The sequence below is a fragment of the Hemitrygon akajei genome, chromosome 22 (genome assembly GCF_048418815.1).
Source record: "Hemitrygon akajei chromosome 22, sHemAka1.3, whole genome shotgun sequence".
In the NCBI taxonomy this organism is placed as follows: Eukaryota; Metazoa; Chordata; class Chondrichthyes; order Myliobatiformes; family Dasyatidae; genus Hemitrygon; species Hemitrygon akajei.
In genome coordinates this window covers 39,044,067-39,068,537 of record NC_133145.1, presented here as the reverse complement: position 1 = coordinate 39,068,537, position 24,471 = coordinate 39,044,067, and the positions used below count along the sequence as shown (strand labels likewise).

The 24,471-nt window shown below is 39.0% G+C and overlaps 1 protein-coding gene across 8 annotated transcripts in view; it reads right to left on the bottom strand.

Moving 5' to 3' along the window:
• rbfox3a (RNA binding fox-1 homolog 3a) overlaps positions 1-8,092 on the bottom strand; it is a 1,515,582-nt gene extending 1,507,490 nt beyond the window's left edge. For 5 of the 8 annotated variants that reach the window (XM_073026039.1, XM_073026046.1, XM_073026052.1 and 2 more), the window contains exon 1: positions 7,958-8,092. The gene's annotated coding sequence lies outside the window, so the exon portion shown is untranslated. Of the gene's footprint in view, positions 1-7,126; positions 7,244-7,521; positions 7,540-7,957 lie in introns of those variants that run through there. The other 3 variants (XM_073026050.1, XM_073026048.1, XM_073026047.1) reach the window with 3 other exon arrangements.
• Between the last annotated feature and the right edge of the window lie 16,379 nt (positions 8,093-24,471).

Genomic DNA, 24,471 nt, shown 5'->3' with positions numbered 1-24,471 from the left:
AATTAAAATGTGTGGAATTAAAAGAATATAACATTATTTTGGAACTTTACAAAACACTAGTTAAACCAGACATAGAGTGTTTTGTGCAGTACTGGTCACCCAACTACAGGAATGATTTGATTATGCTGGAGGGAGTCCAGAAGAGATTCACCAAAATATTCCTCAGACTGGGGAGAGATTGGATAGGCTGGGCTTGTTTTCCTTGGAACACTCACGCAAGAGGTGACCTAATAGAGGAACAAAAAATATGAGAGCAGATAGTCAGCATCTTCATTCATTCGTAGGGGTATCAACAAAAAAGGGCATTAGTTGAAAGAGAAAGTTTTAGAGGGGGATTGAGAGAAAGATGTTTTACCTAAAGAGTGGTTGATATCTGAACGTACTACTAGGGGTAGTTGTAGAGTCAGACACAATCACTACGTTTGAAGTATTTAAAGAGACACTTAAGTAAGACAAGGTATAAAATGATACAGCACTAATGACGGCAAATGGGATTAGTATAGATGGGCAAAAAAGGACGGCATGGACATGGTGAGACGAGGGGCTTGTTCCTGTGCGCTACAAGTCTACAACTCCATGAGTCTAAGCTGACTGTCTAGGCAGAGTTCAGAGTGGTTGTATAAGATTTATACAGCACTACTTTTATGCGCAGAGTTACTCTGCTTTTGCTGAAAAATAATTCATTCCACAATGAATTATTTTGTGTAAACTTACCATGATCAATGCAATATTTATAAAGCTAATCTGTGTTTAGATTTATTGTTTGTTCTATATAAATCAATGTCATTGATCAGAGGCTTTAAATATTTCACCTTGCTATTAATGCAAGGTTTTCTTATCATAAGTTTATCTCAAATCAAAGAATTTGACATATAATACTGTTTTGTTTAAAAGCACTTTACACAGTGACAGAAATCCAATCACAACAATTCACTGAATCATTTAATGTGTCATATTCTGTCAGAATCATCTTTTGAGGTAAATTCAGTGGATAGAATTTTTGTGAGACCCTCCCAATCATCCAACCCAACATAATTATAAGTAGTCCAGAAACTACAGTGTCATAGTGGCCTCTTATGATCATCACTGAACTGAAGTTGGACAATTTGAAGAATCCATGTCATGGTTGACTTTTAAATTGAATTGAGAAATTTCATCGAAAACAGTCTACGGTGGTACAATTTAACCCATGTCACTTGCTTGGAATGAAGTTACCCTGTAATTAAAACATCCTCCAAATCTTCCCACACTGTTCCTATTTCATTAACCACCCTCAGTTACCTAACTATGTCCTTGATTCAAATTATCAATCCAAACCCAAAAACAGTCTCTTCATCCGGATCATTATCATGTATTTGCCCATTATCCCCTCACTAATGGAGAATAGTTGAAATTTAAAGAGGAGCCGAGTGAAGAAATTGAATCCCAGTTTCTTATTTAGAACCTTGACCACAAATCTTCACCTTAACCTAACCTACGGTATATTGTATATTTATTGGTACATTTGAGATATATTGGGAAACTTAACTTGACATAATCATAGCTGCTTTAACAGCTGATTGTAAAGTGTTAATTATTAAAGCACAGTATAATATGTTGTGGTCCCATATATTGAAAGCAATTTTTCACAGTGCTGGAGAAATCTCTATTTTCCTCATATAACATGTAAGAATTCAATATATTTACCTTATCCTTACCTTTAAAATAAAATAGAACTACAAGGGTCAGATCACACTCAGCGCATCAATGTTAGAATCCATGACCCTTTGTCATTATTGTTATTGAAAAATGCGGCTAACCTGGCAAGTTATTTTACAGCCAAAAGTGAAAAATATTTTCTAATATTTCTGTCATTGGTGTCTTGATACTATCAGATTTTCAGAGTTAAACAATAGATTACATTTTATATAAGGATACTAACAGAAAAATAAAACACTGGAACTGTGTTCGGGGAAAATGTTCTAGGAACTGTTGCTAAACGCATATGAGATTATCAGTCAATGGTTATACTGACCTCTGCACATTAACTCCCACCCACTCCAGACCAAGTGAACCATTGACCGAATGGAAATTAATGCAGCTTTCTCTGCACCCAAATTACATCCAAAGCTATCCCCGCCATATCAGTTTGACGCTTCTATTTCCTCTTACGCTTCGCACTGCAGACTTGCTAAGTTATGATACCAATTTATTGCAGCCTATAACAAGTTAGAAATCTCAACATAGAACAAATCAATTCAATCCCTCAACATGCGTTGGCACTATTCACTCTAATCCAAATTCTCTTCTGTTACTCCATGTGCCTATTTTACTTTCAATATTAACTATTTCTTTCTCAAATGTAGTGATTAACAGCTTTATCATTATAGAACAGATTTTAATAATACTGAGACCGCTCATCTTCGTGGAATAGAGCTACAGTTTAAGTGACTTAACATAACTTTATTTTCTTATTCCCATTATCATATGATAATTCCCTTTTCTATAAGGAGCCAAATAAATGTGATTTTAAAAACTGAATATCATTTAACAAGGTGTCTTGGAAATGTTATGCAGATTTATTATTATCTCATTGCATATAAAACCTGTTACTTTTATACTTATAATTCTTATTTGAAAATCCAATATTGCTGTATTCCTACTCCACTTTATCAAGTGTATACTCCTGTTCTCTGATAATGTTCCCAAGCTGTGTAAATTCTACACACATTTGTATTATAATACATAAGCCATGAATCTGTCTCAGTGCTCCATATTTTCTCTCACTTTTTACCTCAAAGTTGTGTCATATATTTCATCATTCGTTGATAAATGTTTGGTAGGATTTTGATGTAAACGTATGCCTTTGGAAAATGGATTGTGATTAAGAAAACAGATTTCACATAATCCCCTTAACTCTTGAAAGAGAAATTAGAATTTTATTCCATTTCACCTGCCTGAATTCAAATTGAAATCCTATAAGTACACAGGTGACGTGTTAACCCACTGGTTCACCATGTCACTCGTAATGAAATATCTATAATAAATAAATACATTTGCTATAAAAGGGAAACAAATGAATTTTCAGCATGTTATAATGAAGCTGATGATAATGACACGTGAACATTTATAAACTTAGGTATGGTACCTAGTGATTCTGAGAAGCCGCTTTGCTTTGTTTAACTCCAAGATAAGCGGACGCAATCTGCTTCTTCGCAATTCTGATTAGAGTGGAGGTTTTCTCCACGCAAAATAGAATGAAGTCAATTTTCTTTTCTTCATCTAACGCTTCAGCAGAATGGTTTGCAGGATAGTATGTAGACTCTTCTTTCTTGAATAAAATCAACCAGCACGCTTATATTCTGAGAACGGTTATCAGCTGATATTTTCATGTGCACACAGAGAGTGGATATAAGAGGTTAGTAGCTTCCTGATTTTTGTATCCAGAATATTCTATGTTGGAAGATTACCACCTCAGAGGAAAAGTTGGGTTAGAGGCATACATGTGAAAGAAAGTTTTAAAAATAGATCAACAAGCATTTTTTTTTATTATTGGAGAGGTTTTGTAATGTAGTTTCAGTGTAATTGAATAACCCTGTGATTCATGTAGAAAATAAAATCAAAGTGCCATATATACTCCACAAAAAGGGAAGTGTCCTGGATAAAACTGGGAAGTGTTTATTCATTATGCTGTTATACCCAGTACAATTTTATTCATACCGATCAAACCAATACAAACTTACAGTACATGCAGCACAGATCAAACTTCTGTCACATCCTGAACTGGATTTCTTTTCTAATCACACGGCTACCCATTAAACTGGTCACAATCCTGAATCTAATTGCTCATCATCAGGAGATCCGAGGGACTTTGTAGTCCTTAAATTCAAACAAATTGAGAGTATTTTTGATATAGGAATATTAATAAACATGAATAATTTTTATATTCATTTACTAAGAATGTAGTGAATCAATTTAATTAGTGAATGGCTCTGTAGAGTTTTGTTTTAATTTTCTGTTATTTAATATTGAGTACTCTGATTGAAGGTCTTTCAATATTCAGTCATATTAATAAAACTTTTGCAGGATACATTTCTTGAACATATCATGGAATAATTCGCAGAGTGGAATAGTTTCTGAATCAATTATGTCCCAGAATGCTCTCATTAGGCTGAATCATGGACAAATAAAGCAAATGAGCAAATTAACCTCAGTGGAAACTTAAGTAAGAAAATCATTTTTGAACACCTACGCAATGTTTGTGTCTGGATTATCAGACATAGAAATACCTAGGTCAAAGTGTAAATGAAAATAGATCAGAATTAAGGAAAGTAATAAAGAAAATCCACAGGTTTAACTGTTTAGAGGAGATAGTGTGCTTGCATTGCAATTCATTCAAATCAATTCACTGTTTTCTAACTACCTGATATGCAGCTGGTAGGGTTTCCTGATTAACTGGTTGTACTTCTTTTCAGAGAATTGATTGTTCTTCACATCCCAGCCTCCATGCTAATCCCACACTCTGCAAAGAAGCTAACTTTATAATCAACCCCCTCCCCAGGAAACAAAAACAGTTGCTACTGGATTGTAAACAACAGTAAGTTCAAATTTTATCCCTGACTTAGTAACAATGAGCCAACATGGGGTATACATTGTCCATAACATCCCCTGAAAGATAAAAAAATATATATATTTTTATCTTTATGTTCTCCCTTTTGAAATGTGTCCACCATGTGGCTATGGATGAGGAAGGAAAATGAGAGCCCCCACAGTGAATTGGCCTTCTGGTGTTATCTGATGGAGCAGTTGAGGAGAACCACTTTAAATGGGGCACTCAGAGGTTATCAAAGCCAATAGGCACAATTTACGAAGTCTTCACTATTGGACTGGAGTCTCCCCACTGACAATGCACCATAGGAAATTCTCTACAGTGCACCAGGGATTTCCAATAAGTGCCACTAGCTGGCAAAGTTCCTGCTGATCATAAATTAACCCTTGCATTCCAGCACCGATGGTTAGGTTTAAAAAGAAAGTTTGATTGATCCGTACATGAATGTATTTCTCCATTCTCATCTCATGCTTGCCTACGTGGTCTCATATTCTGATATACTGCTGAGAATACATTGAATTATTATATATCCCTATGTAAACTCAGTTTTATAATGAGAGCCTCTGGGAATTTTCAGTAGGTCATCTCAGACTATCTGAGTGTGTTTACACTTTTGATGCATTAAAGAGATCTCATTCAATTCACATCAGATCAGGATAATGCAAAGAAAATGTAATCCTTGATTTTGTTACACTGTCCAGATTCAGGTCATGCCATGGGCTGGGCTAATTCGGTAGCCTGCCACACACACTAACAATTTCCTTCTCAGAGGGAAAAACACGACTGCTTCATTCTATTTAGAATGATCTATGTGTAATTTTTGGTTTGCCACCCAACTCAGTGCAAATATCAGGAGACTACTTACTCGGAATAGCCTTCTAACTAAGTAATTCTGCATCATTTGCACATGGCCAAATTTACAAGAAATGCAAATTTATGATTGAAGTATAAAGGCAACATCTGGCTCATTCTCGTTCTTTTTCTCTATTCTCATCGCGATTTCTCCCTCATCTGTTCATTCTTTCTTGCTTTTATTTATTTCTGTCTGTTTTACTGCACTCTAATCATCTCACCACCCATTCCCTCTTTTTGTTTTATCATTGCAAATCTCTCACATTGCGCTTCTGAGCTGCTTTTGCTGCCACTGGCTGTTAACACGGTTTGAAATACGACATTATTATCTGTTATCAGCTTTTGATTCCTGCCTCTAATCATTACTACTCGAAACAGTTCGAACCCGAGATAATTAGCACAGAATCCAGCAGCTCCACCAGTCACAGGCGCATGTTAAAGAGATCTTCTGCTGTACTGTTGTTTCTGTCAGCGCTGCCTCCTGGGGTTCAGCAGCACACAGAAAAAAAGATTCCTACACAATTTCTTTAGCTATCTTTCTCTCCAAGGGCCAATTCAGCCCCACGCACTATCCCACATCAAACAGCTTGTGGATAAGTCAGTCTTCCTGAGCTAGCTGGAATTTGAAATTTTTTAAACTGAGCGTTGGTGTGTGTGTGTGTGTGTGTGTGTGTGTGTGTGTGTGTGTGTGTGTGTGTGTGTGTGTGTGTGTGTGTGTGTGTGTGTGTGTGTGTGTGTGTGTGTGTGTGTGTGTGTGGAATAGCCTGTTGGTTGGAATTTACAATATCCAGCCTGTGTTATGTTTGTGAGTATTATTTTTTTTAACATCCATTCTGTTGACACTAGTCAACATGGCTGTGTTTATAACTATAGTTACATTTATTCCTCTGCAATGAGTTGAAGTACCACAAAGGAAACAAGAAAATATAATTTCCATCTGACCCCAAAAGGTGCTCTCAGTAATAATTGTTCTGTAGATATAAATTATAGTTACAAGATTTACAACATACCAACTACAAACTTACCATTTGTGCAAATTGCAACATTTTATTAACAAAGGCAATTACTTGGCAAATATACAAATCTGTTAACAGTTAACTTGCATGGGGAAGCCCACGCTCATTCTCTGTAACCTTAAATGGATTAATTCAAGCAGAATATTGCAACGAAATATTTTATACAACCGTCTAAACTTTTAGGTACCACAAGATTTACCTTTATATATGATTACACACTATATAAGAACAGGATAGAAGTAATGAAAGAGGCAATGTTCCAATGGAAACATTTTCCACTGAGGTTTCAACTTCTGGTAAATGCAGAGTTCAGCATCAACAATTCCCTTTGTGCTAAGTGTTTAAAAGCTGGCTCAATGCTTAGCGGGCAAAGGCAATTAAACCATGTTCAGTAACATCAGAAAATGTGCAGTTATTTGTAATGAGAAAGCTGCATGAAAGAATACAAATGCTTTAGTTCTGTAACCTTACAAAATGTTAAGTGATACATCTGATGAACAGTATAGAGAAACATTTAGTAACAGCATGTAATTCAATGCTGCGAATGCTGCTTTTCTCTGCGTTTCCCACTTTTAACTTAAAAGGTAAATTATTACCTGTATTAAAGAAAACAGCACAAATACAAGGATGAAAACAGCAGAATACTTGAATTTACTGGTTCAGTACTCACGCTAACATGTAACTTTAACCTTGTATTGAATGAACTATTTTTGGAGATCACATACATCTGTCCTCTTTCTCTGGCATGAATCTTAGTTAATTTTCACTATATCTCTTGCGGTGCAGAGAAAACACAGAGTTGTGCTTCTAGGTGAACTGATAAAAAAGAAAAGCCATAAATTTCCACCCTCGCACTGATCCTGTTAAGGAGTATTTGACCTCAGCTTGACTGTCTCATCATCCTTTCTTTAGCTCCTGTGGCTGTTACTACCAGCTCTTGGAGTCAGAGCAGGAGCCAGATTGGATCGGTGTGTCCTCTGACACTCACAAGCTTTACAAACCACCCCTAACAGTCTGAGAAAGAAAAGAAAATGAGTGGCAGAGCCCAAGCCTATAATCACTCACATCATTGCATTCTCTCTCCCCCTGTCCTTCTTCATCCACTTCTGCATTCCATCAGTAAAAGTCTCAAATTCCCTCCACTTTATCTCTTCTGTCTCCCCAAATAACCCACAGTATAGCTATTCCAAAATCTTACAGGATTTTCATAATGCTTTAAACAAAATCTCACATAATTTCATGCAATAAAGATTAAATCCCAAAATAATGCTGTTGAGCTAGAAGCTTCTGATAGATACCAAGAAAATAATTTCAGGTCCTAAAAATGATTTTTTGGAGAAAGCATTCTTCTTCCCGTACAATATTTTTAATCTGTCCATCTCTTTGCAATATATTTCCCTCTAACGTGCATGGTTTTCAATCCCTCTATCTTCCTCATCTCTTTTTCTCTTCACACATACCCCTCTTCCACATTCAAAAGACAATGAAATGCTGTACTTACAGAACTGTACAGCTCAGAGTTAAAGTGCTGGTTGGGTTGCTAACATCCCGAGGCAGAGACAATCAGAGTTTCCTTCACCAGCACAGAGCTCGATCAGTCAGCATCTCCCCTCAGCAACCATCGCAAGCACTGACAGCTCCGACTGATGCTTACAAACACACAAACTGACAGGTGCTGTCTGACGACGACTTGAGGTGACTGCCTAATTAACTTGACCCTTCCAGGCGATAAATTAGTGTTGTCAAGACACAAGCATGACTCAAACGGGCTTCTGCCTCATTTCATTTATTCTTATTGCACAGCAGAAAATATTAACAGAAAATAATTGTTGTTCCTTCAGTCAACTTGGATTTATGAATATACTTTTGCTTCATATTATTCCTGTTACTTCCGTGATGTCTTTGTAAACTCAATGATTTTATGTAATAAATAAAACTATAGCCTCGGAAATAATGCTGTGGCTTCGTATTTAATGTGGAGTCATTTAGTGATGGTACACTGGTTACATCTGGCAAACAATTCTCCAAGAGACCAAGGAGCGGTAATTGATTTGGTAAAAGAGACAGAACTTTGTCTACTAGGTCAGACCACTTTGCAGAATTTGTGAATGAAAACTCAAAATGGTTAGCAATAATTATGTGCATCAAAGATTATTGATCTCTACATTCAGGGGCAATTTCGGATTGAAAGCAGTAAGTTATTCATTGGTAAACTGTGAATAAATCAAGCTGTTCTTGCTGTTCAGCGAATTCATGAGACTCGTGATGCTTTGGGTGACTGCAATCTCAGGCTTACCCCTCATGCATATCTAATACTTGGATCTGAGTGTGAAGTTGGAATTCTTGGGTATACGGGCAGTGACAATGATGGGGAGTGTGGCTTGGCAGTGGTTGGTAAGTGGGTGATGGTGGAAGGAGCAATGCATTTCGGAGCATCCATTGAAGCAACAACACTCAATACACCTGAAGTTTTGAAGAGTAAGCAATGAGTTTTAACCCTTGGTGGGGGTATTTGTGTCTCTCCTCACATAAAGCTGCTCATGGCTTTTCTTTACTGTTAAAATGATTAGCCAGACAATATAATGAGGTGAAAATGCTACGCTTAGCCATTTATGTTTGAGATCCCAGTTTAGACATCTATAGATTAAAGGAGCTCTTATGATCACTGACCGTGTCTATCCTGGAATATTATTAAAGTGAGTCAAACTCTGTACCCTAAACAACAAAGAACTTGAGGTCTAGGAAAGGCCAGCACAATAACCAATGAGAAACTAGTTCCTAATCTGGGTAATGATGGCATGATAAGGAAGGGGAAAAAATCCAGAGGAAATGTGCAGATACATTTTGCAGCATTTTAACAGGGACTGCATTTCAAAAATATTTCAATGTTGTCAAGCCCTGAGGTCATCAAAGGCATTGTGTAAATGTAACTCCATTCTTTCTATAAGAAACAAAAGGGAGAAAAAAAGGACTGAGGTCAATAAGCCTGGTACTTCACAAAACAGTTGTAATCCACTTTCGCAGAGAGTATGCCTATCCTTGCAAAATTGCCTGCGAAACATTTTCCAAACTTATACAAATCTTCTAATGTAAAAAACATAAACGATTCAGCTTGCAACTACTTTCCCCATCCACCTCTTTCCCATATTATTCAGTGTTTGGGGTCTCTTAAATCAATTTAGGGTATTCACTATAGTCTTGCAGAAGTCTTTAAAATGGCCTTTCAGGTGCGTTGTTTTCAGATTGTAAAACCAGACTATCTCTGCAGATTCACAAGAGACTCTGCAGGTAGTGGAAATCCAGAGCAACAGATGCAAAATGCTGAAGGAACTCAGCAGATCAGGCAACATCTATGGAAATGATTAAACAGTTGACGTTTCAGGCCAAGACTCTTCATTTCTGCTCCATTCTTATAACTCACCAATATCAAGTCTCGTCACCCTGCTTTTTCCCCAGCACACCGCAGAGTGCAAGAATACCTCAATTTCATTTATGTGACCTGCCCAGTACAATTTAGCTATAACTTTGTGATTTCCTTTCAACATCTTTTAGCTATATAGTTTAACATTCCGATGTCTTGTTGAATATAGCGCGCCAGTATTTACTCATAATTGCTGTTCTTCAAATAGTCCTCATTCTCATCCATAGTTATTTCCATACCATTAGTGGCATATACGTACTATTATTTTTCCAAAAAAAATTGAAAATGTTGGAACCACTCAGCAGGTGAGGATGCATCTGAGTAAAGAGAAACAGTTTATGTTGCAGGCATTCCTCCATCTGCATTCCTATTGAAATTAACTTGCATCTCTCTCTTAGTCTGGTTCCGAAATGAATTACATACCCAAACCATCTAAAGTTCCCCCAGCGTTTTCTGTTTCTGCTTTGGATCTGCATTTTATTTATCCAGATTCTGACGGTAGGTTGCCTTTGTCAACACTTAATTTCATCTGCCTTTGATCTGCCCTCATATTTATCTTGCCCAGCTCACTGCACAATTTCTGAATTGTCTCCACAGATTTCATAACCCGTTCCAGTTTGGTATAATTCATAAATTCTACCATGATATGGTGAATAATTAACTCACGCAAGTAAAAACCACAAGTAATCCCTACAATAAGCACAAGAACAAAACAAAGTTCTGACAATATTCGGCAGGTCAGGTAGCATCTGAAGAGAGGGAAATAGAAATAATGTTTCAGGTGATTGGTGCTTCAGCACTTGCGAGTTTTTGACTTTCCCTGAGCTTGAAAGATACCACTCAATATTTCCTCCATTGTGTGCTCACAAATCAGCGGGTGACAAGTCTGTGGAATTCATTGCCACAGGTGGCTGTGGAGTCCAGGTCAGTCAGTGTATTTAAGGCAGAGATTGGTAGGTTCTTGATCAGTCAAGGCATGAAAGGTTATGGGGAGAAGGCAGGGGAATGGGTTGAGAGGGAAATGGATCAGCCATGATGAAATGGGAAAGCAGACTCGATGGGCCAAATTCTGCTCCTATGTCAGACTTATGGTCTTAGGGTCTAAACCACACCCAATATATCTCCTGCGAAGAATACTCATTGTTTTAATCATTTTCTTATTTATTTCCATTGTTTATGTGAAATCTATGTTTCAAATTTGCAAAATTTCATCTGAAATTTTGGCAAATAGTTTATTAAATCTAAATAGGTAATATTTTAGGTCACATACACACAAGGATTTTAGCCAGGTGCCCATTTATGACATTGTTTCCGTCACAATAATGGTGTGGGGGAAAGGAGAAGAAATTATTTTACTCAGAACTAGTGGAAAATTGGATCCTGTAGTCTTCACTATCTGCATCCTGGATTATTCCCCTGGAGTTTTTGTACTGAAACGTGTCTATAAAATAAGGGAAGCCAATATTAAAATTACATTCTTTACTTAGTTCTACTCATTAACTGCAATGTATTTATGAAAACTGAGAAGAGTGCAATTTGAATAGATTCAGATTTCCCAAGCTTAGGTGTGTCATGACCTTTAATTCTTCTATCTGCTACATGCATGTGAAAGCCGGGAAGTATTATTTTCAACTTAACCAGTATCAGGGTTGAGGTCTATCAGTGGCTTAACTAATAAAGTTATTCCCTGCATTAAGCATTAGAGAAATTTTATTCACAAATATTTTCTACGTTCTCATACCAATAAACGACTGGAGTCTGCTCCTTGAAATTGGTTTCAACGTGGAAAATAATCAGAAAATGGAGCCTTTACTGTTGAATAATTTTCACTGGGATAATAAAGTCCATGAATTCTATCAGCTTCTGAACATTGGGACAGAACTCTTTGGTTGCCATTGGATACTTCTGCCCTGTGCTGAGTTATACTCAGTGGCCACTTTATTAGGTATACCTGTATACTTGATCGTTAATGCAAATATCTAATTAGCCAATCATGCAGCAGCAGCTAATACATAAAAGCATGCAGACATAATCAAGAGGTTCAATTGTTGTTCAGACCAAACATCAGAATGGGGAAGAAATGTGACCTAAGTCATTTTGACTGTAGAATAATTATTGGTGCCAGACGAGGTGGTTTGAATATCTCAGAAACTGCTGATCTCCTGGGAGTTTCACACACAGCAGTCTTACAGCTTACAGAAAATGATGAAAAAAACCCAAGAAATATCCACTGAGTGTCAGCTCTGTGGCCGAAAATGTCCCGTTAATGAGATAGGTCAGAGGAGAATGGCCTAACTGGTTCAGGCTAATAGAAAAGCAACAATAACTCAAGTAACCACACATTTGAACAGTGGTGTGCTGAAAAGCATCTCTGAATGCACAACACGTTGAACCTTGATGTGGATGGGCTACAGAGGCAGAAGACTATGTACATACAGAAATACACCAGGTGGCTATTTAAGTAGGTACCTCCTATACCTAATAAAGTGGCCACTGAGTGTATGTGGGTTCTTCAGTACTGTCAAAACCAGCACCAAAGGGTCCTACTCAATGAGAACTAGAAATAGAGGTGAACTTATCAAGGACAACAAAGTAGTCAACACCTTCTGGAAGGAACTCTTTGAAGAGTTCCTGAATCACAACTCAGTTCTTGATGTGAGTGTCCTTGAATCAATGTAACACGATAGCATGTTCAAATTTTCTTTGCAGCCAATCCCGACTGACGCTAAAAATACTGTTTCTCAACGAAGAAACAAAAAGGCACTGAAAGTAGACATTATCCCCACTGAAGTTCAAAATCTTAGCAGTGAAGAGGTTTAGTCACTAATCCACAATCATGTGAACTGCACCTTGAGGGAAGAGAACATACCAGGTGCTCCTTGAGAATCTGCAATTCTAATCATTTTCAAGAAAGAAGTCAAATCAACTTTGGGAACAACACAAAGGATCTCCCTGCTGTGGAAGGATCCTTCTCCACCATCTCTTCCCAGTGGCTGAAGAAGAGCTCCCTGAATTACAGCGTGGATTCCATCCAATTAGAAGTATGACGAACATCATCTTCATTGTATAACAACTCCAAGAGAAATACAGGAAGCATTACTAAGTGCTATACATCACCTTCTGATCTCAGTAAAGTCTTTGATCCTATCAACCAGGAGAGACTGTTGCGCTCCTTCCTTAAATTTGACAGCACTGACAAAAGTTCCTTTCCACCTTACATCTGCTTCATGATGACATGCAATTCATGATACCAAACAATGGGTCTATAACAGAGCTGATCTTCAATTTAAACATGGCTGCATCCTCATCACCACACTTTTCTGCAATCATTTTCACTGCATGCTCATTTCCTGCAGTAGTGCTGCTAAACCTCGGAGCTGATGGGAAACTATTTAGCCCACAGTGAATACACTCTGGGACAAAAATGACCCAGACCTCAGTTGTCAAGCAGATGACAATTGTAATTCCACATTCAGAAGGCTGAGCTCCGAGACATTGTTCATTTGTTCACTGAAGTACACAAGAGAATGAGATTATTCTCAACGATCACAAGACATGGATCCTTTATCAACCTACTCCCGTTGCACCATACTGCCCTCTGATCCGACCTCAACAACTATGGACCACTTCCCATATCTCCAATGGCAGCTCTCAACAAAGTCTAGCATTAGTGATTAAATTCACCAGCATCTTCAGTGTTCTAGCCCAGCCCCAGGCTAATCACAGAAAATAATGACTGAAGATCAAGATCTCAGCGCTGACACTAATCTCATTGTCTACTGAGAAACTGCATTCCCTGGCCTCCTATTTAATGTGAGACATGGATTATAAAGATACAATTAGCTTTATTTGTCACATGTGCATTGAAATATCGAAAGATTCAGTGTAATGTGTCGTTGGCATCAAATCCAGTCAGCGAGACAAGTGCCACCTCATGTCTGACACCAACATAGCATGCTGGCATCACACTAGCCCTAACCATACATCTTTGGAATGTGGGAGGAAACTGGAGCATCTAGAGGAAACCCACATGGTCAAGGGGAGAAGATATAATCTCCATAGAGGCAGCAGCAGGAATTGAACCCCAATCATTGATTGCTGGCTGGCTCTGTAAAGCCATGTGCTAACCACTATGCTACCGTGCCCACCACTGCAGGCCTCTCAGAGTAAAGGAAAGATGCCACTAACACAAAGTTCTTCAAATCCCCCAGAAGCATTAGCAAATCAATGCCAATGTGCTCTCCCAGGCCAACATCTCCAGTATTGAGGTGCTTATCTCACCCTATCAGCTCTACTGATCAAGCCACATCACTTCACATCAATCGCCTGAAACAGTCGGTCTACTCTGAACTCTGTGACAAGAAGACAAGAAGGCAGGCAGACACAGAAAACATTAAAAACCGTGTTCATAAAATTCCTTGACAAGATGTCGTATCCCCACTGACTCTTGACCCATGACCACTCCAGGCAGAGAAGGGGCATTCAGGTTGGTATTGAGAACCTTGATTTCTTGCATCAGGAGCACACTGAAGATGTGAATAAACAGCAAAGCAGCTTACAAACTAATTGCTTATCAATCCTACCAGACACCTCTGGCCCCATTAGTGGAAGAGTCAGCTGTCGCCAATTTCATCTTATCAATTACCTCAAAGCCCACAAAACCATTAGATGTAGGACCATAATTAGGCCATTCAGCCCATTGAGTCTACTCTGTCATTCAACCACGGCTGATGTTTTTCGCACAACCCTATTTTCTGCTTCTTCCCAATAACACTAAACTCCTTTGCCAGTCAAGAACTTAACAGTCTCTGACCAGTCTGAGAGCAACTCATTGTCATTCCTGAAGCATTGTCTGAGAAAATAATACAGTGGCGCATAGTGGAATATTCGAAGCTGTGCTCAAAAATTCCTTTACAAGATGCACTATCCCCACTGACTCTTAGCCCATGATCGCTCCAGGCATAGAAGGGGCATTAACGTTAAACACAATCATTTGAAATACGAAAACTGATTACTTATGAAACTTTTAAGGAGTTTGGTCTCCTAGAATTGACATGGTAATCTATGATAAGACTGACCTGAATGTCAAACTCATCAGACTGAGATCTGCACTAATTTGGTTATTTACTGGTGGTTTAGTCTGTGTATTCCCCAGGCAACAAGTACCCGGCCATTGACGAGCTGGATCTTAAGCAGGTCTATTAACACCTGGAGAGTGAATGCACTTAACAAAGTTAGATGTTCACAGAATCCCGGTATGGTTACAGCATGAACTATACCAGCTCTATACAAATCATTTGGTATACTTAAGGTGGAGGTTGATAGGTTCTTGATTAGAAAAAGCATCAAACGTCACAGGGAGAAAGCAAGAGAATGGGTTTTAGAGGGAAAGTATATCACTCATGATTGAATGATGTAGCAGACTTGATGGACTGAATGGCCTAATTCAGCTACTATGTTTTAAGGTCGTATGTAACAGTTTTTCAGTTTATCCTTTCGCCACGCTCTCCCATTACTCCTTTTGGATCACTTTTGAAGGCTACACCTGAATCTGCCCCCACTGATACTCGAACCGAGTGCTCCAGACCCAGAGGAGTTCAGTACCACCACGGGTGTGCAATGCACTTCTAAACGTTTCACAGCAGAGATTTGTTGACACTTGGGCAATGTACTAATGCAGCAAGTGAGAACAAGCAGGCAGCCCTCTATGGCCCAAGATGAGGATTTGGCATCAGAAATATATCAATGATGAACCAGATAGCAAGGATGAGCATTGCCTCTTCCTGAAACACTTTCTTTGTGTCATACATGACTGCACTATTACTCATTCTCAGTTTTCACCTGCTAATTGATCTTAAGCATTTCCATCTCCTGCTAACTTCCCTCATATTTCAAAGTAGAGCAGCATACTTGTAAATGACCATTTTTATCTTGTCGACAGCTTGTTGAGCCTCTCTCAATATATGCCACTTTCATCCAGGTCCCGGGCGGGAGCGAGAGGGAAAAGAAAGATAAAAAATCAATTACAAAACAAACAAAATGCTGGAGGAACTCTGTAAGTCAGGCAGCATCTATGGAAAAGAATAAATAGTCAATATTTTGGGCCTAAACCCTTCTTCAGGACTGACAAGGAAGGGGGAAGATGCCAGAATAAAATGGAAGGGGGAGAAGAAAGAGGCTAGCTGGAAGGTGATGGCTGAAACCATTGGTTGGTAAAGGTCAAGGGTGGGAGAAGAAATAATCTGATAGGAGAGGAGAGTGGACTATAGGAGAAAGGGAATGATGGTGGACCCAGGGGGAAGTGATAGGCAGGTGAGAAGAAGTAAAATGTCAGAGTGGGGAATAGAGGAAAGTGAGGGGGGGGGTTAATTTGTCTGCCAGAAAGAGAAACTGGTATTCGTGCCATCTGGTTGGAGGGCACCCAAATGGAATACAAGGTGTTGCACCTCCATCCTGAGGGTGGCCTCTTCTTGCACAAGAGGAGACTCTGGATCGACACACCAGAACAGGAGTGGGAATGGGAATTAAGATGTTTGGCCATCGGGAAGTCCCGCTTGTGGCAGATGGTGTGGAAGAAGCATCAGGCAATTATTTTCTGGTAAAGAGCCTTTGGGTGAGGTCTGGATTTTTTTCTCATCAGACTGGGAAGTCCTTTAGTTATGCTGCTCCACATTGCACAGGCAGGTCTCATCAAATGCAGAGCACAAAGAAAATGCAGAGGTCCCTTTGTAGGTTGTAAGCTGCAAGTCCCCACAGCCAGACAGTGAAATTGTGTTTCAGCAGTGTGAATGTCTGCCCTCTGACATTGTTAGTGGTCCCAGGGTTTTGTTTATATTACCATTCTGCTGGCAAAATTGGGATACAAGCAGTTGTTATGAGCTGTGCATGCAGAGAGTGGACCTTGCCTGCTACTAGCTATCAGCCGGCACACTTAGCTAAGTCAAATTGTAGGGGAGCAGCAGAATACATCATGATAGGTGCCAAAAAAATGTGGGTGTTTCCCACCGTGATTCAGCAGCAGTGAATATTGCATATCGGACACTGATGGATGGTACCAGTTCCTATTTTTGAAGGTTGCTGGTTGAGTGGGACTCAGCTTTACAGTTCGACACATACAGCCAAAGACAATCGACACTGGTGAAAAGCTCATTTTTACAGGAGCATCAGGGCCCCTTTTGCTGACTGCCAAGGTCCATGGGGAAGGTAATATAATGCAGAACCTGGGAAAGATTGCACTAGTGACCTGCAGGACAAAAGGCAGACCTAATGTGACTGATGTCACTGATTGCTGCATAAAATGAGTCGCAAATAAAGGAACCAATGGCCATAGTTACAGGCATTGCACCAGCAGCTGGATAGATCACTGACAGCTTCTCTAGAGAAGCACAAGTTCCTGATGAACTGCTTCAGAGGGAATTCACTGGGCCTAAGGATTGGATGAGATCTGGAGGAATTGATTTAACCTTTTTCCTGCCCTACCAAAAGAGATAGGGGAAGATGTAGGCTGCAAAGCTTTAAAAGATGCTTCCTCATTGAATATTTTGGTTGGTTGATACATTAGGTTCACTGTCCTGTCCAAACCCTCTTCTACATGATTCCACTGGCGTACAATATTTATCCATGCGCCGGCGACCATTCACAGCCTCAGATGTACTCAGTGACCAAACACACATGGACCCAGGGAATTACAGAGACTTACAATCCTCTGCAAAGAGAACACATTGCTTATCTCATTCCTACTTACTGTGTGCGATTCTGGTTGTCCCATTACAAGGAGGATGTGGAAAATTTGGAGAGGGTTTGCAGAAGAGGTTTACTTGGACTATTCCTGGATTGGAGGGCATAAGCTATAAGGAAAGGTTGGACAAACTTAGGGTTGTTTTCTCTGGAGCATCAGAAGGTGAGGATAGACACTGACAGAAGTCCATAAAAACTACCAGAGGCAAAGTATGAAAAAAAAACAAATATTTTCCCATGCTAGAGATGTTGAAAACTAGATAACATGCAATTAAGATAAGAGGAGGAAAATTTAAGAGAGATATATGGGGCAAGTTTTTTTAAGACAGAGAGTGGTAGGTGCCTGGAACATACTGTCTGGAGTAGTGGTGGAAACAGATACGATAATGGCGTGTAAGAGGCTTTTATATAGACACAGGAATATGATATGGATCATGCGGTAGTGGTAGAGATTTAGTTTAATTTCACATTGTATTCAGCATAGACATTGTGGGTCAATGGGCCTTTTTTGTTCTATTTTACCTTGTATATTCTAATCGTCTGACCCCTTAACTTGAGACTATGCCTCGTTTCTAGATTTTCCAGCCGGAAGATGTATTGTCTCTGCATCAACTCTACTATTTCCTCTTAGACTTCCATACATTTACATGGGATTCTCACTTCTCCTTCAAAACTCCAGTGGTAAAAGGCCAATATTATTCAATTGTTCATCAACAGAAATCGATCCAGTGAAACTACAAAGCAATCCTTCTATTATGAGTACATATTTTATTTGGCATGAAATGTGGTGCCATAACACCACATTGTACTCTGAGTGTGTCCTCAACTCCAATCCCTTCACAATAAAACCCAACAACCTGACTGTTCCCATTGTCATAGTACAAAATGGAAACAAAAAGGATTGGAATGAGTGCAGACAACGTTTATAAGGATGATACCAGAAATATTAGAACATATTTGGTCTCTTTTCTCTTGATAAGAGCAAGACATTTAGAGGCAAATTGAAATGATAAATTTTAGTGCAGTGGATACAGAGAGAATGTTTTCACTCATGAAGAAGGTCATTACTGTGAGATTGTCCAAGAAATTGAACAAGGTGCCCGGAAAAAAAACTTCTAAAGAAACCCAAAGACTAGTTAGAATTGGAAACTAGGCCTATTTTAAGATGGTCAATAGGGAGTGATTGAGATGCGCAGTTTCAGTGGAGATATGGAGACGTTAAAGGTACCAGAGGGTTATGCTGATAAAAATAGTTGCAGATAGCTAGAAGGAGCCTTGAGTGCAGCATAAACAGAAGTATGGGCTGGTTGGGAAGAATGACTGGTTTCTATGCCATATTTATGATGTACAGGTGTCTGTTTTCGCTAACCAAAGACGATTTTCGCTTTTACAAAAAAAAGACACCCGCTTTATACGTGTGTTTACCCCAAGAAAGACTACAATGATCGTGAAGCTTTGTGTGGTCAGTTGTTTGCGCATGCGTGTACGAGCATATGCGTGTATGTGTGTACGCATGTGTGTATGTATGCATGTACGTGCGTAGGCATGTATGTGCACATGCGTGTACGTGCCAATCAATTTTGGCTTGCTGTCTTCCCGATTTTTTTAAGTGAAACTACACCATACCTACAATATTTCTATTTTATATAGGGTGTATATTTATCATATAATTCCTGCTTTTACTGTATGTTAGTGCTATTTTAGGTTTTATGTGTTATTTGGTATGATTTGGTAGGTTATTTTTTGGATCTGGGAACGCTCAAAAGATGTTCCCATATAAATTAATGGTAATTGCTTCTTCGCTTTACGACATTTCGGCTTACAAACGGTTTCATAGGAATGCTCTACCTTTGGATAACGGGAGAAACCTGTAATCCAATGTAATACTTTGCCTTCTGAATTGTTTGCATGTATACCTCTTGCATCCATGAACTAGTACACCTAGATCTCTCTAAATGCCCACATTTACTCAGTTATCACCAGTACAAGTACATCCATCTTTTCCGTTCTATCAAGATGAATAACTCCGCATAATACTCCATCTGTCTTCCAACATGCTTATCCTCTCTACAAACCTGTTCAGAATCTTTGCCTCCTCCTCATAGCTCACTCTACCTTTTCTGTTCATGTGAGGCATCATAAGATGTGTTACTACTACTTTAAAGGTGCTATGTACATGCAAGCTAATAGTCTGGTATCCTGAAAGTGAAACTTCAGGCTTCAGAATGTTCCTCATCAGTTTACACTGATCCACCTGTTGCTTTCACTGTCCTTTTCCAGCCAAATTTCCTGTATTACCCCTATTTCAGTCCGATGCTTGTCCAGGGTACTGAAAGAGATTAATCGTGAAAAACAGAAATTTTGATGCACATCCATTCATGTTAATGCCGTTGTGAAGATTCTTGGAAGAATGGCATGGAAAGTGGGTAGTAAAATAGAGGGATGCTACTGAGGACCATCTTAATATACAGCAGGCCAAATTGGGTTAATTGGGCAGGAACAGAATAGCTATTGTTTGAGTTCATGAATCTGATACTGGAAACATAGAATATATAGTTTATAGTTTTAAGTAATGAAAAGTGTAAAGGATGGAGGTGCAACAATAAAATTAACTAAAAAATTAAAACACCAAGAAATAATTTAAAGTACCAATATAAAGATAAATTATTAAAACATATTCAACACAACTTCCTTTCCTTATCATTTCCAATGTCATCTGCAGGGTACGCATTGCACCAAAGAGATGATCCCTCAGCATAATGTCGGCAGAGCCCAACAATCACCAGGGCCTTGCCACTCATTGTGTATGTATTGCCCAATATAATTTTTTTGAAGTGCAACACTTTGCACTTGTCTGATCTAAATTCTTTCTGTCATTCCTTTGCCTACTTTCCCACTTGATCATTATGCTGTCACAACCTGAGACAGCCTTCTTTTCTGTCTATTGTTCTACCAATTTCGGTGTCATCTGAAAACGTATGTTGAGCAACGTGTTCATACTTGATGAAAAAGATTGCATCAATTAGCACACAAATCTACATTTTATGTTGAGGAAGAGTAACCCATACAAAATGCCGGAGGAACTCAGCAAGTCAGGCAGCATCTATGGAAATGAATTAACTGTTGGTGTTTTGGGCCAGGACCCTTCATTAGGGCTGGAAAGGAAGAGGGAAGAAGCCAGAATAAGAAGGGTGGGGAGTGGAGGAAGTACAAGCTAAAAGGCGGGTATGCTAGAAGAGGGGATAAAGTGAGAAGCTGGGAGGTGATTGGTGGAAAACATAAAGGGGTGAAGAAGGAATCTGATCAAAGAGGAGAGTAGACCTTGGGAGCAAAAGAAGGAGGAGGGGCCCAGGGGAGGTGATAGGCAAGCGAGGAGAAGAGACGATTAAGAGGAGAACCAGAGTGGGGAACGGAAGAAGAAAGAAGAGGGAGGGGGAAAAGTTATTGGAGGTTAGAGAAAATGACATTCATGCCATAAGGTTGGAGGCTACCCATACAGAATATGAAGTTTTGCTCCTCCAACCTGAAAGTGGCCTCATTGTGGTAGTAGAGGAGGACATGTTAGATGCTACTTGTTCTGCTGAGTTCTTCCAGCATTTTGTGTGTGTTATTCTGGATTTCCAGCATTATGATATTCAGGAAGATCTTGTTTGTACCAGAACTCCATTTTAATCAGACAACCTTACTTCATCAGAAACACCTTTCAGCTCATTAGTTTCCAAACATTCTGTTATTTCCTTGTTCTCAAGGTTTCTGGATTCAATCATCAGAAATTCCCATGTATATTCAGTTGCTTGTGGTTATAGATGTCATGCGCAATAATGAATATTCACAGATATTTGAATACTTCTCTGATATTTAAACCATCTCAATGGAATAAAACAATTCTTTTCAATTAAAGGAACAAATCGCTCCTTTTCAAAGGCCCATTGCTGCTAATTAAATTAAGCACAGGAACCGATTTGATTCATTTCATCAAGGCACAATCTGATTTTTATGTAAAAGAAGTGACAACTCTGATCTCCTGCACAATCTGTAACATTTGTAAATTCAAGAAATCCAAGCCAAACATTAACATTAATTAACTCTAATCGGCCAAATTTAAATGCATTCATCTTGCTATTCGCAAGCTCTCCTCACCTGTATTTTCTAGGGCTGAATGCGGAAGGCTGAACAAGTTGATAAATCCCTTTTCAACATGTGGGAGAAGACATGCAAGGACTCAGTGGCATTTAAGTCCCAGAAGACCTTCTGGTTTGGTCCCACCTGAGAAAAAGCTGATAGACTGAAAGATGGCAAGATTGGGCTACAACTATCTCTGTTAGCAAGAGGCAGTAAAATTTAACATAGTTATAAATAATTTTTAAAAATTGCAGAAATTACATATATAAAAATAATAAATTAATGAAAAACATTATAACACTAAGAAATAATTTAAAATACCAATTTAAATTTGAATTATTAAAACATACTCAAATGAACTTCCTTTCCTTATCATTTCCAATTTCATCTGCAGGGCTCATGTTGCACCAGAGAGTTGGATTCCTCAGTGTAGTGTTGGGGGAGCTCAACACATATGGGTTTTTCTGTCGGAATCTGCATGAAGTCCATCAATGGAGCAGTTGGACAGATGTGTCAACATTCTGGTCTTACGGTAGGTCATCATAAGCATTGGACTGACTTATTTGGGATCGGCTGAATATTGTCAGTTCCCTTCAGCTACAGTGCAAAAATTCAGCCCATCATTTCTGGTACCTCTAACGTGGTACTGCCAGGCAGATTTTCCTATACCTCTTCAGCTTTCTGAAGCAATCATTCCCTCCAGAAAACACTGATTCTTTCTTCCATCTCCTTCAATACTCACATCCATTCTCTTATTAGGTTCCCATGCAAACACAAAAGATATGTGACCCATTCCATTCCCGTTAAGATAATGCCTAGCCTTTTAGATTTTTTTCTACAAATATGTTTATTTCAGTTCCCAACAGCTACAATGTTTTGCTTTACCATTATACTAATTAAGCTATTGCAGACTCTTTAAATGAGCTGAGAATTGTTGTTATACTGTAAATTGTAACATTGTCGAACTGTCAGTCTTTGCATGTAAAGTGTGTTTTTAAAATTTAGCAATGGAGTTCAAGAAAGAGTGCTTGGCTTATCAAATTACAAACAGATATCAATGTCTACAGTTATGATTTTGTTTCTAAAGTCTAGATCAGGCATTAGCCTTGCTTAAATATGCCTATTGTCACTTGTATTCTGTGAACTTAATGTTATCTTGTTGATAGTTCTGAATAAGGTTGTGAGTCTTCAATAGTGAAAATCCATCTGAACATGAATGATTGAAATTTTGAATTGTTTGACTGAATGCATTCATTGATGCTGGGGGGATGTTGAAATTTGCATCCAAACCTAGGGGGTCTCATGTTCGCTAAGGCCACTTCCTAAACACAGCAGCTAATACTTGTAAGATCAAACAGTCGTAAGTAACCTTCCAACTAATATTGTTTTGTTTAACTTCTGGTCATAAAAACAGGAGTCAGTCTTCAGTTCTTAAAATGCAAATGGAAAGTAGTAATCAGCTTGAAGTTAAAACACATCTTTGCAAATAAGATGTGGCTGTGTAGTAGGATCCTGGCTCTCTGCACCTGGTTTGTAACTGTTCAAGAGATGCAGTATAAAACAATGGGTTGTTTAATGTGGCTTACTTCAAAACAGACTCTACGTTGCTGTGGTCAAGGAAGCTTGCAGACCAGATGAAAACATAACATGAAACATATCAGATAACTTACTTATTAATGGTAGAAGTTCTGTGTACTCAAGAAGCTAGTTTCACAACATTAATTGTCGCTTCCCACCGATTCCCTTTCTAGCACTTATTCTTGCAAGTGAAACAAGTGCTACACCTGTCCCTGCAACTCCTCCCACGCTACCATTCAAAGCCCAAAACAGTCTTTACAGGTAAGTCTGTTGGGGTCATATACTGTGTCTGTTGCTTCCAGTATGGCCTCCTATATTGGTGAGACCTGATGTAGATTGGGAGAAGGCTTCACTGAGCACTTATGCTCTCTCTGTCAGAAGAAGTGGGATCTCCCAGTGGCCACCCATTTTAAATCCACTTCCCATTCGCATCCCAATATGTCAATCCATGGCCTCCTCTACTGTTGCGAAGAGGCCACACTCAGACTGAAGGAACAACAATTGGAGTACAATATGGAGAGCAAGCTGTTGCCCATGTAGGAAGCTCAACCTCTCCACACAGCTGATGAACCCAAAGGAACGGCAGAGACCAATACAGTTTGGTACCAGCAGCATCACAGGAGTTGCCAGTCAGCATTGAACTCAATGTAGGTCTGCCTTAGGGACTCCAACTCTGGATTTTTCCTTAAGGGTTTACTCCTGGAGCATTTTCCATGAGTGGAAATAGTGCAAGGCAGCAGAGGTTTGAGATCAGAGTTCTCCTTCTCCTAGATGAGCTACCAACCATGGCCAACAAGTCATATCTGCTCAAAGTGACTGGTTTTAAGGAGCCAGTAGCCTGCCTTTGCCCCTTCTCCTGTCAGTAGTAGAGTTTGACCAGGCTTAGTAGCTAAGTCACAGGTGAAGGCCAGGAGGTACACTTGTTTTTTCAGAGGCTATTTGAGGTGCACACCATTGGAAGCATTTAATAGGACATGGGAGCTTGTCTCTATTACCACCCCCGGCTATAACAACCTTAAGGAACCAGGCTTGCTTATCCAATTACATGCCCTATATGTATAATGTTTGTAGATCTTGAGCACCCTAATTGCATCCTACTTTTGTTACAAAACCTGGACCTTTTACAACACTGCTTTGATAGCAGAATTTCTAATGAG